An 18779-nucleotide genomic window follows, 5' to 3' on the forward strand; every position below is an offset into this window, starting at 1 on the left:
GAATTCTTTCTTGACCATCCTGCAACAGTATCAGCATCACTCTACAAGTTGTAAGAAATACAAATTTTCAATCCCTACCCTTGACCTATTGAATCAGAAATTCTGACATTGGAACCCAGCAATCTGTGTTGTTTGTTTTTTTTTTTTTTAATTAAAAAAAATTTTTTTTAACGTTTTTATTTATTTTTGAGACAGAGAGAGCATGAATGGGGGAGGGGCAGAGAGAGAGGGAGACACAGAATCGGAAGCAGGCTCCAGGCTCTGAGCCATCAGCCCAGAGCCCGACGCAGGGCTCGAACTCACAGACTGTGAGATCGTGACCTGAGCCGAAGTCGGACGCTTAACCGACTGAGCCACCCAGGCGCCCCAGCAATCTGTGTTTTAATAAGTCTTTTGGTGGGATGCCTGGGTGGTTCAGTCCATTAAACATCTGACTCTTGATTTCAGCTCAGGTCATGATCTCATGGTTCTTGGTTTCAAGCCCCATATTGGGCTCTGCACTGATAGTGTGGAGGCTGCTTGGGATTTTCTCTCCCTCTCTCTCTGTCCCTCCCTTGCTTGCATGCACACATGCACACACTCACTCTCTCACTCTCTCTCTCAAAAATAAATAAATAAACTTAAAACAAAAAACAAAAAAACAAAAACAAGTCTTTTGCTGATTCTATCACATGTTAAATTTGAGAACACCAGTCTAAATCATGGAGGCTCTTTGGTCTCAGCTGTAGAAACAAGGTGACGAAGGGGGCGTCATCATTTGGAAAACATCACAGTAAGACCCGCTTATCGGTCATGTACATCATGTTGTGCCACCGCTGGGCTTCAAGGCCTACCACCTTCAGAAGTTGACCTGTGGTGGGCGTCTAGGTGACTCACTTGGTTAAGTGTCTGACTTCAGCTCAGAACATGATCTTGTGGTTTGTGGGTTCAAGCCCCACATTGAGCTCTCAGCTGTCAGCACAGAGCTTGCTTCAGATTTTTTGTCCCCCTCTCTCTGCCCCTCCCCTACTCACACTCTCTCTCAAAAATAAATAAATGTTAAAAAAAAAAAAAAAAAGCTGACCTGTGGTAAATGTGGCTATCCTGCCAAGCAGAAGAGAAAGTATAACTGGAGTGCCAAAGCTGAAAGACCAAATACCACTGGGACCAGTCGAATGAGGCACCTAAAAATTGTATACTGCAGATTCAGGCATGGATTCCTGAACCCATGAACAACACCTAAACCCAAGGGGGCAGCTGTTGCAGCATCCAGTTCATCTTAAGGATTTCAGCATTTAGTCACACAATATATGTTCTGATTTAAATAAACAAACACATAAATAAATCATGGAGAACTGGTAGGAGAATCTTTTTTACTTTACTTTTAAATCATAGGGAACTGGTAGGAGAAATGTTCTTGATATAAACAACATGGGGGGGTGCCTGGATGGCTCAATTAGTTAAGTGTCTGACTTCAGCTCAGGTCACAATCTCACAGTTCAGCCTACGTTGGGCTCTATGCTGACAGCTCAAAGCCTAGAGCCTACTTTGAACATGCTCTGTCTCTCTCTCAAAAATCAATAAACAGGGGCACCTGGGTGGCTCAGTCGGTTGGGCAGCTGACTTCGGCTCAGGTCATGATCTCGCAGTCCGTGAGTTCGAGCCCCGCGTCAGGTTCTGTGCTGACAGCTCAGAGCCTGGAGCCTGTTTCGGATTCTGTGTCTCCCTCTCTCTGACCCTCCCCCATTCATGCTCTGTCCCTCTCTGTCTCAAAAATAAATAAACGTTAAAAATTTTTTTTAAATAAATAAATAAACATTAAAAAATTTTAATATATTTAACATGGTTCAAAATATTTTTAAGTACAAAAGCATATACAGTGAAAAGCTTCCTTTCTTGCCCTGGCCCAAACCATCAGTTTCCCCTCCCCAGAAGCAATCAGAATGGTATATTGGTAGGCAGCCTCCAAGATGGCTTCCACTGATCCCTGCTTCCTGGTATTTACTCCTCTGATATTGTGATGTAATAAGAAGCATATGTTTTGGTCTTTATCCCCAACCCCTGGCCAGAGCTCTTAAAACCTTTGTAATTTTCTAAATGATAAGGGTGCTAGAAGCATCTTTTGTTTGAATATTTGGTCTTTGACACTGATTCTTGACAGAGCTCCTAAATCTCTTGGAATTTCCTGGGTGGTAGAAGCATTTTTTGTTCTAATGAGTTGATTTAGTCTGCTCCTGGATGGTTTCAGGACGGGGGCTGGTCACCATAAAGACTGAGTCATGATGAGAAGGTTTTCAGCCCCACAACCTACCCAAGAAGAGGAGTTAATAATCAATCATAGCTACATTATGAAGCTTCCATTGAAATTCCTGAACTATAGGGTTCAGGGAGCTTCCAAGTTGGTGAACACATCCACATACTGGGAGCATGGCACACTCATGAGGTGTCCAGAGGGACACCTATTCTGTGACCTATTCTAGCAAATTATCAAACCTGAGGATGGGGTCATGAGAACTCCAATTTATAGCTTCAGTCATCAGAAGTATGAGTGACAACTTGGGACTTGTGGTTGGCATCTGAAGTCTTGAAGATGGTCTTGTAGGACTGAGCCCCTAACTTATGGGATCTGTTGCTAACTCCAGAGAGATGGTGTCAGAACTGAATTGAATTGTAGGACACCCAATGGATTTGTTGGAGTATTGGTCAGTATGTGGGGGAAAAACACAACAAAACACATAATTCATGACCAGAAGTAGAGTAGGAAAACAGGGTATTTTCCACAAACAACTTCCTTGTAGAGTCTCCTCTCACAGTGTACAGGGATGGTCTGTGTGGCCAGTAGTATACTGCAGGGGTGATAGTATGTCCATTCTGAGGATAGGGTATAATAAGATACTATGGCTTTTGCCTAGCACTCTTTGGATCACTTACTGGGAGTGGGGTGAGGAACAGTTGCTATGCTGTGAAGATACTCAAGCAGCCCTATACAGGGTCCATGTAGTAAGGATCTGAGGACCCCGGCCAACAGAAAGAAAGAAACTGAGGCTTCCTGTTAATAGCCATGTGAGTGAACCATCTTGGGAGCCCAATAAGTCTGCAATGACTGCAGCCCCAAATGATACTTGAATTGCACTCTGATGACACACCCTAAGTCAAAAACACCCAACTGAGCCCGTTCTGTGATTCTTGACCCACAGAAACTGTAAATAAGAAATGTTTGTTATTTTAAGCCACCAAATTTTGTGGTAATATTCTATACAGTAATAGATAATAGTAATAGTAATAGATAATAGTAATAGTAATAGTAATAGTAATAGATAAAACACTATGTCCAGGATAAATTTCAAAGAGTTAACTCAAGGTTTATACATATAGGAAAAGCTGGGCCAAACGAATCTGAACTGCTGCCCTAAAAATATGTCACTCGTACTAGCTTTTGGAAAACAAAACAAAATAAAACAAAACAAAACATGACAATTCTTTCCTAAAGCTTAAAAATTATAAACATAATGTGTCTTTGTTTCACACACACACACACACACACACACACACACACACGCAGTACAGAATTATATGAAGTAAATAGGATACCTCATTCTCTGAAAATGCCCTGATTCCAGCAACTCCTGAGTATTAATTTTTCAACTTTTCCTTCCTTTTCATGAAATACAAGATATTTTTAGTATATTCTAATTTCCCCCCCAAAACCACCCAGAGTCTGTTTCTTTTTCCTTTTTTTCTTTTTTTTTCTTTTTATTTTTTTTAATATATGAAATTTATTGTCAAATTGGTTTCCATACAACACCCAGTGCTCATCCCAAAAGGTGCCCTCCTCAATACCCATCAACCACCCTACCCTCCATCCCACCCCCCCATCAACCCTCAGTTTGTTCTCAGTTTTTAACAGTCTCTTATGCTTTGGCTCTCTCCCACTCTAACCTCTTTTTTTTTTTTTTTCCTTCCCCTCCCCCATGGGTTTCTGTTAAGTTTCTCAGGATCCACATAAGAGTGAAAACTTATGGTATCTGTCTTTCTCTGTATGGCTTATTTCACTTAGCATCACACTCTCCAGTTCCATCCACGTTGCTACAAAAGGCCATATTTCATTTTTTCTCATTGCCACGTAGTATTCCATTGTGTATACAAACCACAATTTCTTTATCCATTCATCAGTTGATGGACATTTAGGCTCTTTCCATAATTTGGCTATTGTTGAGAGTGCTGCTATAAACATTGGGGTACAAGTGCCCCTATGCATCAGTATCAGTACTCCTGTATCCCTTGGATAAATTCCTAGCAGTGCTATTGCTGGGTCATAGGGTAGGTCTATTTTTAATTTTATGAGGAACCTCCACACTGTTTTCCAGAGCGGCTGCATCAATTTGCATTCCCACCAACAGTGCAAGAGGGTTCCCGTTTCTCCACATCCTCACCAGCATCTATAGTCTCCTGATTTGTTCATTTTGGCCACTCTGACTGGTGTGAGGTGGTATCTGAGTGTGGTTTTGATTTGTATTTCCCTGATAAGGAGCGAAGTTGAACATCTTTTCATGTGCCTGTTGGCCATCCGGATGTCTTCTTTAGAGAAGTGTCTATTCATGTTTTCTGCCCATTTCTTCACTGGGTTATTTGTTTTTCGGGTGTGGAGTTTGGTGAGCTCTTTGTAGATTTTGGATACTAGCCCTTTGTCCAATATGTCATTTACAAATATCTTTTCCCATTCTGTTGGTTGCCTTTTAGTTTTGTTGGTTGTTTCCTTTGCTGTGCAGAAGCTTTTTATCTTCATAAGGTCCCAGTAATTCACTTTTGCTTTTAATTCCCTTGCCTTTGGGGATGTGTTGAGTAAGAAATTGCTACGGCTGAGGTCAGAGAGGTCTTTTCCTACTTTCTCCTCTAAGGTTTTGATGGTTTCCTGTCTCACATTCAGGTCCTTTATCCATTTTGAGTTTATTTTTGTGAATGGTGTGAGAAAGTGGTCTAGTTTCATTCTTCTGCATGTTGCTGACCAGTTCTCCCAGCACCATTTGTTAAAGAGACTGTCTTTTTTCCATTGGATATTCTTTCCTGCTTTGTCAAAGATTAGTTGGCCATACGTTTGTGGGTCTAGTTCTGGGGTTTCTATTCTATTCCATTGGTCTATGTGTCTGTTTTTGTGCCAATACCATGCTGTCTTGATGATTACAGCGTTGTAGTAGAGGCTAAAGTCTGGGATTGTGATGCCTCCCGCTTTGGTCTTCTTCAAAATTACTTTGGCTATTTGGGGTCTTTTGTGGTTCCACACAAATTTTAGGATTGCTTGTTCTAGCTTCGAGAAGAATGCTGGTGCAATTTTGACTGGGATTGCATTGAATGTGTAGATAGCTTTGGGTAGTATTGACATTTTAACAATATTTACTCTTCCAATCCATGAGCATGGCATGTTTTGCCATTTCTTTATATCTTCTTCAATTTCCTTCATAAGCTTTCTATAGTTTTCAGCATACAGATCTTTTACATCTTTGGTTAGATTTATTCCTAGGTATTTTATGCTTCTTGGTGCAATTGTGAATGGGATCAGTTTCTTTATTTGTCTTTCTGTTGCTTCATTGTTAGTGTATAAGAATGCAACTGATTTCTGTACATTGATTTTGTATCCTGCAACTTTGCTGAATTCATGTATCAGTTTTAGCAGACTTTTGGTGGAGTCTATTGGGTTTTTCATGTATAATATCATGTCATCTGCAAAAAGCGAAAGCTTGACTTCATCTTTGCCAATTTGGATGCCTTTGATTTCCTTTTGTTGTCTGATTGCTGATGCTAGCACTTCCAGCACTATGTTAAACAACAGCGGTGAGAGTGGGCATCCCTGTCGTGTTCCTGATCTCAGGGAAAAAGCTCTCAGTTTTTCCCCGTTGAGGATGATGTTAGCTGTGGGCTTTTCATAAATGGCTTTTATGATCTTTAGGTATGTTCCTTCTATCCCGACTTTCTCGAGGGTTTTTATTAAGAAAGGGTGCTGAATTTTGTCAAAGGCCTTTTCTGCATCGATTGACAGGATCATATGGTTCTTCTCTTTTTTTTTTGTTAATGTGATGTATCACGTTGATTGATTCGCGAATGTTGAACCAGCCCTGCATCCCAGGAACAAATCCCACTTGATCATGGTGTAGAATTCTTTTTATATGCTGTTGAATTCGATTTGCTAGTATCTTATTGAGAATTTTTGCACCATATTCATCAGGGATATTGGCCTGTAGTTCTCTTTTTTTACTGGGTCTCTGTCTGGTTTAGGAATCAAAGTAATGTGGCTTCATAGAATGAGTCTGGAAGTTTTCCTTCCCTTTCTATTTTTTGGAACAGCTTGAGAAGGATAAGTATTATCTCTGCTTTAAATGGCTGGTAGAATTCCCCTGGGTAGCCATCTGGTCCTGGACTCTTATTTGTTGGGAGATTTTTGATAACTGATTCAATTTCTTTGCTGGTTATGGGTCTGTTCAAGTTTTCTATTTCTTCCTGTTTGAGTTTTGGAAGTGTGTGGGTGCTTAGGAATTTGTCCATTTCTTCCAGGTTGTCTAGTTTGGGGCATATAGTTTTTCATAGTATTCCCTGATAATTGCTTGTATTTCTGAGGGATTGGTTGTAATCATTCCATTTTCATTCATGATTTTATCTATTTGGGTCATCTCCCTTTTCTTTTTGAGAAGCCTGGCTAGAGGTTTATTAATTTTGTTTATTTTTTCAAAAAAACAACTCTTGGTTTCATTGACCTGCTCTACAGTTTTTTTAGATTCTATATTGTTTATTTCTGCTCTGATCTTTATTATTTCTCTTCTGCTGGGTTTGGGGTGTCTTTGCTGTTCTGCTTCTGTTTTCTTTAGGTGTGATGTTAGATTTTGTATTAGGGATTTTTCTTGTTTCTTGAGATAGGCCTCAAGAATGCAATGCAAATGTATGCAAAATGCAATGTATTTTCCTCTCAGGACTGCCTTTGCTGCATCCCAAAGTGTTTGGATTGTTGTATTTTCATCTTCATTTGTTTCCATATATTTTAAAATTTCTTCTCTAATTGTCTGGTTGACCCATTCATTCTTTAGTAGGGTGTTCTTTAACCTCCATGCTTTTGGAGGTTTTCCAGACTTTTTCCTGTGGTTGATTTCAAGTTTCATAGCATTGTGGTCTGAAAGTGTGCATGGTATGATCTCCATTCTTTTATACTTATGAAGGGCTATTTTGTGACCCAGTATGTGATCTATCTTGGAGAATGTTCCATGTACACTTGAGAAGAAAGTATATTCTGTTGCTTTGGGATGCAGAGTTCTGAATATATCTGTCAAGTCCATCTGATCCAATGTATCATTCAGGGCCCTTGTTTCTTTTTTTTATCCTGTGTCTAGATGATCTATCTATTGTTGTAAGTGGAGTATTAAGTTCCCCCACAATTACCACATTCTCATCAATAAGGGTGCTTCTGTTTGTGATTAATTGTTTTATATATTTGGGGGCTCCCGTATTCAGCGCATGGACATTTATAATTGTTAGCTCTTCCTGATGGATAGTCCCTGTAATTATTATATAATGCCCTTCTTCATCTCTTGTTACAACCTTTAATTTAAAGTCTAGTTTTTCTGATATAAGTATGGCTACTCCAGCTTTCTTTTGACTTCAGTAGCATGATAGATAGTTCTCCATCCCCTCACTTTCAATCTGAAGGTGTCCTCAGGTCTCAAAATGAATCTCTTGTAGACAGCAAATGATGGGTCTTATTGTTTTATCCATTCTGATACCCTGTGTCTTTTGGCTGGAGCATTTAGTCCATTTACATTCAGTGTTATTATGGAAGGATATGGGTTTAGAGTCATTGTGATGTCTGTAGATTTCATGCTTGTAGTGATGTCTCTGGTCCTTGCAACATTTCACTCACAGAATCCCACTTAGGATCTCTTGTAGGGCTGGTTTAGTGGTGATGAATTCCTTCAGTTTTTATTTGTTTGGTAAGACCTTTGTCTCTCCTATTTTGAATGACAGACTTGCTGGATACAGGATTCTTGGCTGCATATTTTTTTCTGTTCATCACATTGAAGATTTCCTGCCATTCCTTTCTGGCCTGCCAAGTTTCAGTAGATAGGTCTGCCACTAGTCTTAGGGGTCTCCCTTTATATGTTAGAGTGTGTTTATCCCTAGCTGCTTTCCAAATTTTCTCTTTATCCTTGTATTTTGCCAGTCACTATGATATGTCATGCAGACGATCGATTCAAGTTACATCTGAAGGGAGTTCTGTGTGCCTCTTGGATTTCAATGCCTTTTTCCTTCCCCATATCAGGGAAGTTCTCAGCTATGATTTGTTCAAGTACGCCTTCAGCCCCTTTCTCTCTCTCTTCCTCTTCTGGAATTCCTATTATATGAATATTGTTCCATTTCATTGCATCACTTAGTTCTCTAATTCTTCCCTCATACTCCTGGATTTTTTAATCTCTCTTTTTCTAAGCTTCTTTTTCCATAATTTTATCTTCTAATTCACCTGTTCTCTCCTCTGCCTCTTCAATCCTAACTGTGGTCACCTCCATTTTATTTTGCACCTCATTTATAGCATTTTTTAGCTCCTCATGACTATTTCTTAGTCCCTTGATCTCTGTAGCAATAGATTCTCTGCTATCCTCTATAGTTTTTTCAAGCCCAGCGATTAATTTTATGACTACTCTTCTAAATTCTTGTTCCATTATATTGCTTAAATCGTTCTTGATCAATTCATTAGCTGCCGCTACTTCCTGGAGTTTCTTTTGAGGAGAATTCTTCCGTTTCATCATTTTGGATAGTCCCTAAGGTGGTGTGGAACTGCAGGGCATTTCCCCTGTGTTGTCTGGAATAACTTGTGTTGGTGGGCGGGGCTGCAGTCAGACCTGATGTCTCTTCCCAGCCCACCACTGGGGCCACAGTCAGACTGGTGTGTACTTTATCTTCCCCTCTCCCAGGGGCAGGACTCACTGTGGAGTGGTGTGGCCCCTGTCTGGGCTACTTGCACACTGCCAGGCTTGTGGTGCTGCTGTGATGGGATCTGGCATATTGGTGGGGGGGGGGGGTCTACAAGGTGCACAGGGGCGGGAGGGGCAGGCTTAGCTCAGTTTGCCATAGGTGGTCCCCTGCGGGAGGGGCCCTGCAGCACCGGGAGGGAGGCAGACCCGTCAGAGGGATGGATCCACAGAAGCACAGCATTGTGTGTTTGCCCGGTGCAAGCAAGTTCAGTGAGGAGAACTGGTTCCCTTTGGGATTTCGGATGGGGGATGGGAGAGGGAGATGGCTCTGGCCAGCGCTTTTGTTCCCCACGAGCTGAGCTCTGTCTTCCAGGGCTCAACACCTCTCCCTCCTGGTGTCAGACTTGGTTTGAAAAATAATTGACTAGGGGCGCCTGGGTGGCTCAGTCGGTTAAGTGGCCGACTTCGGCTCAGGTCATGATCTCGCAGTCCGTGAGTTCGAGCCCCATGTCGAGCTCTGCTGACAGCTCAGAGCCTGGAGCCTGCTTCAGATTCTGTGTCTCCCTCTCTCTGCCCCTCCCCTGTTCATGCTCTGTCTCTCTCTGTCTGAAAAATAAATAAACGTTAAAAAAAATTTAAAATAAATAAATAAATAAATAAATAAACGTTAAAAAAATTAAAAAAAAAAAGAAAGAAAAATAATTGACTAGAGACTGGAAAGGCTCATTTCTTCTTCACTGTTGTTCTGTTGTTCCATTGGTTGGATGGAGTAGACACTTGATTCCTGGTGCCAGTGGTTACATTAAGCTATATTTCTTGGGGCAAGTAGTTATAAAGGTGGGGTGTTGGCTTACTGTTACATAGTTACTGATAGCAGGGTACATTTCTAAAGTATAAATATATTGTTTTACTTCCCTGATTAAAGACCTCTCGTGATTCATCATTGCCCAAATCATAAAGTCTACATTCTCCTAATTTGGCTTTTAAAGCCTTCACAATTGAATCCAAACCTACATTTCTACCTCTTTCATTATTCTTACCCTGCCTTCTACCCCACTCCCCTATTTTTTGAAATCCAGTTTTCAATTATGCTAAAAAACCGGCCATTGCCTCATTAGGCAACACATGATGAATGGTGTTCTTGACATTCTTATCAATTTTGAGAACACCTATTTACCCTGAATTACTCAGAGTATATCCTGTCTGGGCTGTCAGGCAGCTCAAAGTTAACTTTGATGTCTATGCACTGAACTGCTATTACTCTTATTAATTAACCTGATTATCTTTTCCATTTCTTTGGACAAGATCTCTGTCCTTATATTTGAGATCATGCTTTTTTTTTAATTATAAAATGTACAGGGGCGCCTGGGTGGCGCAGTCGGTTGAGCGTCCGACTTCAGCCAGGTCACGATCTCACGGTCCGTGAGTTCGAGCCCCGCGTCAGGCTCTGGGCTGATGGCTCGGAGCCTGGAGCCTGTTTCCGATTCTGTGTCTCCCTCTCTCTCTGCCCCTCCCCCGTTCATGCTCTGTTTCTCTCTGTCCCAAAAATAAATAAAAAACGTTGAAAAAAAAAAATTAAAAAAAAATGTACAGAATATAGAAAAGATAAAGAAGAAAAATATTATATATTAGGTTTTTAAAAAAATAAATAATGCTGTCATTTTTTTTAAAGGACTTAAATGTATACAGCTTTACTCCTAGGTATATATCTAACAGAAATGTAGATATATATAAACTAAAGAAAAAAATGTAAAAGAAACAATAAAAAAATATTCATAATAAATCAAAACTAGAGACAACCAGTTACAGACTGCACAAATAAATTTTAGTGTATTCAATAAAAATACCATGTAAAAACAGAAATTAACAAATTATAGCAAGATTCAATGTGACTATATCTTACAAATAACGATGCCCAAAGAAGCCACATGAAAGAAAAAATTCTGTATGGTTACACTTATATAAAGTTCAAACCAGGCAAGACTAATCTGTAGTGATAGAATGAAGAAAATGGTTATCTCTGGAGAAGATGCTTGTGACTAGGAAAGTGCATGAAGGGGCACCTGGACTGTTAGTGGGTGTAATTGCTTTGTAATAATTTATTGAGCTGAACATTGATGTGGTAAGAAGATATTGATCTCATTTTTAATGGCTCCAGAGTCTTCCATTAGATGGATGTTTACTAATTTATTTAACAATTTCCTTTTTATTTGATATTTACATTGAACTTGGGTGGGTTTTTTTTTTAGTTTTTTTAAAGTTCCTATTGTAATACTGCAGTGGACAACCTTCTACATGTATCTTTTTCCATGTATATGAATATGCCTGTAAGATACATTCCTAGTAAAGGAATTGATGCTTTAAAATAAGTACATGTTGTAAAGGTTGACAGGCATTGCCATATAACCCTGCAAAAAAAGCTGTACCAATTTGCATTTTCACTCACAGGACATGATTGCTCATTTCCATAACTTGAAAATTCACTTGGTAGTATTGGTCTTTTACACTGCTGCCTCTCCGGTAGGTGAAATGAAAACATTTTCTTACTGTTGTATTCATTTGTATTTTTAAATTTTTGGTGATATTGAAAACCTTTTCATATTATTAGCCATTTGATTATTATTTTTCATGAGATGCCTGTTTATTTTTTTCTCCTTTTTTCTCCCTCTAGGGAATGATTTCCTTCTAATAATATATATTAAGAATAGGAACCCCGTATCAAGTGGTGCAAAATATTTCTCCTGGTTTGTCCTTTGTAGTTTGTCTTTGTTTATGGTTATTTTTGGCTTTGGAGGAGTTTATATTTCTGTGTGTTCTGTTTTGTATTTTTAATGTTTTCTAGTATCTTGTCAGACTTGAAGTCCACTAGGCAAGTTTTTCAGAATTTGTCATGTGCTGACCATTTTGTATCAGTTTTTCCTGGAACAGTGTAAACTTTGCATGTTCTAGGGAAGGAGATCAAGTAATATCAGAGAAGTCCTACCCACACATCCTGGACTGGGCTCCCAGACACTGGTCTGGAGCAAGTAGGACAAGCAGTCTAGTTAGTTTAGCTCCTCAAAGCCTTTATGAATGCCTCTTTGATACTGGTCTCTGAAGCCTTTGAAATGGGTCAAGGCAGAACATTCACTTCTTATCCAACAGCTACATTATATACTACCCAAGAAGTCATGTTATTTTCTGCTCAGTTATATTTTCTATTTTTTTTTTATTTATTTGAAGGAGAGAGAGAGGGAGAGAGAGAGAGAGAGGGAGAGGGAAAGAGAGAGAGGAGAGACAGAGAGAGAGAGAGAGATACAAAATCTGAAGCAGGTTCCAGGCTCTGAGCTGTCAGCACAGAGCCCAATGCAGGACTTGAACCCATGAACCTTGAGATCATGACCGGAGTCAAAGTCGGGGCTCAACCGACTGAGCCACCCAGGTGCCCCTTTTCTCAAGTCTAGCTTATTAGATGACACCACCCAAATAATACTATGCTAGCTCTTTTTAAAATCGTAACATTGGATTTTAACAGAATGATCCCTTTTCCTTATGTTTTAAGAGAAATTGATGTTCCCCAAAATGAATCTGTTTCTTACTGCCAGAGAAAAATTAAAATCCCCCAATTTTCCCCTTCCCAATTCTGGATTTTAGCTGGAAAGGTCTCATTCAGGTACCCGCTTATCATCAGGGTTCTTTCTTTGACTACTACAGCTCTATCCATCTTTCACTAGACCCACTGTGGTTCTTCTCTTTCCAGAATGTGGCAATCCAATTCTATACTTTTCCTGAGTTTTAGAAGGACACATGAAAATGTTTCAGCATAATCCTCTTGTCCACAAAACTTCACTTCCTAAGCAACAGTGTTTTCCATAATCTAATAGCAATCTAAATCCACAGACTAGGTGTCAATCTAGGAGAGTTTGCATTGCTGGGGCTAGAAAGTAGAGAAAATAAGAAAGGGCTTCCTTGTTTTAGATTTGCCGTGAGTCTTATCAGTTCCTTCCAGATATTCAGAACATACCATCTATGTAATGGAACTTCAAGTGGGAGGAGGTCCACAGTAAGAAGTTGTGATGCTAAGCTTCCCACGGCCTGAGAAGAAAAATTTACCTCACATAGAAACTTCCCCTTCTCAAACAATAGCATCTGAATTACCTCTTTCTCTTTAAAAGAAAAAGAGAAAGGAAACTTGTAATAGTTATTCCTAAGACCCAGATTAATGGGCTTTGTTTTTTCCTGTCCACCATCCACCTATTTCCTGGTAAGAAGTAGCAGCTCTCTTCCCACTACATAAACCAGAGAGGCAAATCCTCCCTCCATCTTTCTCCTTCTCAGCAGCCACAACACAAAATCAAACAAATGCTCCCATCCAGGGATTTGAGCCTTGATCCAGAGATGAAAAGATAAAGTGATGGTCAATTTCTTCACAAAAGAGGCTGTTGTTTAAGGACACCTAGGGGGCATCTGGGTGGTTCAGTTGGTTAAGCATCATTGACTCTTGATTTTGACTCAGGTCATGATCTCAGTGTTCGTGGGTTCAGGCTTCTGTGCTTACAGCATAGTCTGCTTGGCATTCTCTGCTCCTCCCCCACTCTCACGTGCTTGCTCTCTTTCTCTTTCAAAAATAAATAGATAAACATTTGGGGCAATTGGGTGGCTAAGTTGGTTGAGCGTCCAGCTAAGTTCGTTTGGCTCAGGTCATGATCTCACAGTTTGTGAGTTTGAGCCCCACATGGGGCTTTGTTCTGGCAGTGCGGAGCCTGCTTGGAATTCTCTCTTTCTCCCACTCTCTCTGCCCCATCCCCTGCTCTCTTGCTCACTCTTTCTCAAAGGAAATAAACTTTAAATAAACAAATAAACATTTAAAGATACCTAATTTGTGGTAATTTGCTATGGTAGCCCTAGGAAACAAATACGGGCACTTACAATTATTTTCATAATACTATACCCTTCTAACTCCTGTCTTGTGGTGAGCTTCTAGAGTGAGATATGAAGTCAATGAGCCTAAGGTCTGAAAACTTCCTCTTAACCCAGCATGTCCTTGGTGGGGTTCTTAGGGAATGAGCTTTCCATTGTCAGCTGGGGATTCAACCCAGTCTGATGTATGACCTTTTGTGGTGCTGTCATTTGTGGAGCTTTCTGGCTCCCATTTCATGTGTCTCAGTGTCTGTGGGTTCCCTTGGCTTCATATACATTCTAAGCCCAGCTTCATATACATCCTAAGCATGCTCCTTTAGCATATGTCTTTATGTGTAAGATGGGCTTACACACACACACACACACACACACACACGCACACGCACAAATTTTTTTTTTTTTTTGCTTCTTCCAGAAGAGATTTTTCCACAACATAGAATTAGCTCTGAATCCCCCATTGTTTTGGAAAACAGGGGTAAAAGGGTGGGGACATCACTGTGCAATATCTGAAACAAAAGTCAGTAAGTTCTGATTGTAAGTTCAAAAGCCATTTCTGTATTGTAAAGCAAAAAATACTAAGAAAATAAATAAAAACATCCAGCAGAGAAGACCAGATAGGTAGACACTGAGAAAGTGACTTCTTACTTCCATGACCACCCTCCCATCCCCACTCAGGGAGGTTAAAGTCCAAAGGGAAGAAGGACCGAGTAGAAACAAAACTAAACACACTATATTTTATTAAAAAATTTTTTTTAAGTTTATGTACTTACTTTGAGAGAAAAAGAAAGTGTGAGTGGGCAAGAGGCAGAGAGGAGAGAAAGAAAATCTCAAGCAGGCTCTGCACTGCCAGCTTGGAGTCCAACATGGGTATTGAACCCACAAATTGTGAGATCATGACCTGAGCCAAAGTTGGATGCTTAACTGACTGAGCCACCCAGGTGCCCCTCAACACACTACAAGAATTAAGACATGACTGAATTTGATTGTTTGCCTTAAATTGGCAAGATTGTTTAATGCCTCAGGCAGGATGGAGACTCAAGGTCAGAAAATACACTTGAATTGTAGAGAATAGGTCTGCTTTATACACAGCCTGCACTTCTGGGAGCCTGAGAGGGAACACCTCCTTAATTGTACACTCTAGTGCCTCACTTACCAGCCCTGCTCTTTATTTACTGCTTTCAGAGGGTAGCTTTCTTTCTTCCTTTTTTTAATTTTTAAAGATTTTATTTTTAAAATCTCTATACCCAGCATGGGGCTAAACTTTACAACCCTGAGATCAAGAGTCACTTGCTCTACCAACTGAGCCAGCCAGGAGCCCCTCAGAGGGTAACTTTCCACAATTTCCTAAACTTTTTTCCAGGAGGAGATTCAGCTACTTCTGAGGGTACTGCTTGATTCTTCCTTTGTTATATCTTTTTGGGTCCCCAATCCTCCCTGAAATAGTAACAATTGATGGACTGCCTGTTTTCCAAGACCATTATATCTGAGTAAAGATTTTTCATGTGTCCCTTCACTTGTAAGAGCACAGTCTTTTTTTCTGATAGGGCTTTCTCCTCCCTCACGTCCTAATAACCCCTAGTCTATCCTCTGCCAATTCTGTATACAAACTGCTGTTTTCTTCTTTGTTTAAAATTTCCTATAGTCACAGGGACACCTGGGTGCCTTAGTCGGTTAAATGTCTGACTCTTGATCTTGGCTCAGGTCATGATCTCACTGTTTATGACTCCGAGCCCCAAATCGGGCTCTGCATTGATAGTGTGGAGCCTGCTTAGGATTCTCCACCCCGTCCCGCCCCTCTCCCACTTGCACTCTCTCTCTCTCACTCTTTCTCTCTCTCTCTCTCCCTCTCTCTCTCTCTCGAAATAAATAAATAAACTTACTAAAAGTTTTTTCCGGTAGTCATTCTTCTTTCTGCCAGAGGCCCTTCCTCCATCTCTCTCAGCCTAACTCATAAAGCTGAGGATTTCAAATGCAGATTCTCTTTAACTGAAATTTCATAAACCTAAAGGTCAAAAATGTCACTCATTTTTCTCCCACTTTTTTTCAAGAAGCCACACATGGTTCACATGGATTTTTCCGTTCACTGTTGTTGCATGGGCATCATGGATGTCTGAAACGCAGAAGTATAAAGGCTTATCTAACAACTACTCAGAATTCCTAATCAGCAAAGAATGGGAAAGTGGTGGTGGTGGATCAGTTAAATTCCTTTGGATTTAAACAGAAAGTGACTGCTACATGCTAAGGGAAATAGAAGAAATGCGATGTTTAAGCAGCTCATGGGCCTTGGAAAAAATAGTGTTGTTTTGTTTTGTTTTGTTTTGTTTGTGTGTGTTGCTGTTTTGACCATTTCAAAGTGTACAATTCAGTGGCACTAATTCTAATCACAGTGTTGTGCAATGTCACTACTATTTCTTTCCAAAACTTTTTTCATCACCCCAAACAGAAACTCTGTACTCATTAAGCAATAGCTTCCCCATCTCCCAACCTCCCAGACCCTGGTAACCTCTATTCTATTTTCTGTTTCTATGAACTTGACTACACTAGGTACCTCATATAAGTGGACTCATACAATATTTTTCCTTTTATGTTTGGCCTATTTCACTTAGCGTAATGTTTTCAAGTTTCATCCATGTTGTAGCATGTATCAGAATTCCATCCCTTTTTATACTTGTTTTTCTGTCTATCTGTGAGTGGACACTTGGGTTGCTTTTGGCGCTTGTGAATAATGCTGCTGTGAACATGGGTGTACAAATATCTAGTTGAATCCCTGGGTTCATTTCTTGTGGTCATATACCCCAAATTGGGCTGGCTGGATAATAGGGTAATTCTGTATTTAATTTTTTGAGGAATCACCATACTATTTTCCATAAATTAATCTTCTAGTAACATTTATTTTTTACTGATTACTTATGGGATTTAGAAAGTATTTCTTGGGGTGCCTGGGTGGCTCAGTCAGTTAAGCATCCGACTCTTGGTTTCACTCAGGTCATGATCTCTTGATTCGTAATGGTTTGTAAGTTCAAATCCCGCAATTGGCTCTGTGCTGACAGTGCAGAGCCTGCTTGGGATTCTCTCTCTCCCTCTCTCTCTCTGTCCTTCCCCTGCTCTCCCTCTCTCTCAAAATAAATGAATAAATAAACTTAATTTTTTTAATGAAGTATTTCTTAAATCTGATCATATCAGAAATCTTGGAATAAATAAAAGAATCTTGTCATTTTCCATCTGCAAAAGAATATGGGATTTTGCTAGGGATTACATCGAATCTGTAGATCACTTCAAGTAGTATTGACATCTTATCAGTATTAAGTCTTCTGATCCATTACATGAAATGTCTTTCTATTTGTTTAGGTCTCTAATTTTATCCAGCAATATTTGATAGTTTTAAGTATACAAGTCTTACACTTTCCTAGTTGAATTTATTCCCAAGTATTTTATTCTTTTTGATCCTATTACAAATAGAATTTTTTTTTGCCTGTTTGTTTTCAAGGAGCTTACTCTTTATTAGGAGTGTATATATACAAGCAACCTTTTTACATTAGTTTTTAATGTTCATTTATTTATTTTGAAGGAGAGAGAGAGAGAGAGAGAGCATGGAGGAGGGGCAGAAAGAGAGGAGGGAGAATCTCAAGCAGGCTCCACGCTGTCAGCGTAGAGCCTGATGCCAGGCTCCATCTCATGAACCATGAGATCATGACCTGATCTGAAATCGAGTTGGACACTTAACCTACTGAGCCACCCAGGTGCCCCAGAAATCTTTTTTTAAAGTGAGGCATAATTGACCTATAACATTGTATTGGTTTCAGGTGTACAAGATAACATTTTGATAATTGTATACATTGTGAAATGATCCCCCACAGTAAGTCTAATACACCATCTGTCATCATACACACTTAAAAAAATTTTTTTTTCTTGTGACAGGACTTCTAGAATCTACTCTCTTAGCAACTTGTAAATACCAGTATTATTAATTATAGTCGCTATGCTGCACATAACATTCCTATGAGTTATTTGGAATTGTTTTCTTAATTTCCTTTTTATATTGTTTGTAGCTAGTGTATAGATACAGAAGTGATTTTTGTGTGTTTATTTTGTATCTTGTAATATTACTAATGTCATGCATTAGCTCTAACAGGTTTTTTTGGCAGATGGACTCTTTAGGGTGTTCTACATATAAGATCATACCATCTGCAAGTAGAGACAGTTCTACCTCTTCCTTTATAATTTGGATACCTTTTCTTTCTTTCTTTCTTTCTTTCTTTCTTTCTTTCTTTCTTTCTTTCTTAATCACTCTGCCTAGATTGGAAAGAATAGACCCTAGAGCAGTCCAAGTGCCTCAGAGAACTTCTTGTTATGCTGACATAGGGCATCTCCATTCTAGACTGTTTCTATGTGTCTCCATTCAAAACTGCAATTCCTGGGAGATAGAATCTGCACATGTTCATGACTGCTGGTGCCCTAATCCCTGCAGGTGAGGTGTTATGATTAACCTAGTTTGGTCATATGCCTTCTCTCTGCCTAGAACGTGAGTCTGCTACCAGAAGAAAGTGATGGCAGAGATGCCAAGCAGATAAAAGCAATAAGTACTTCAGTAATTGAGGATTCCACAAAGAAACCACCCATCAGGTCTGTATAAATTTGATTGAGGTTGTCTGTTTTCTTGTTGATTTGCTAGAGATAAGTAAAAAGTTCAATCTTAGTATTTTGCTGTCAACTGGATGGATTAGGATTTTGGTGAGGCAATAAGAAAATTCTCTGTTTGGGATCAAAGCATTATACCTAATATCCAAGAGAAGATGGGAGAGTTCAGGTACTCCTAACTAAATAGAACCTGCCCGTGATCCTATGAACAATCAGGATCATTAAGTCCATCATGTACTAAGATCTAGAACCCAGATGAAACCTTAGTATCACTCACTGCGGACTAGCAACAGAAATCTCTCTTACATCCTGCTG

The sequence above is a fragment of the Panthera leo genome, chromosome E1 (genome assembly GCF_018350215.1).
Source record: "Panthera leo isolate Ple1 chromosome E1, P.leo_Ple1_pat1.1, whole genome shotgun sequence".
Lineage (NCBI taxonomy): Eukaryota > Metazoa > Chordata > Mammalia > Carnivora > Felidae > Panthera > Panthera leo.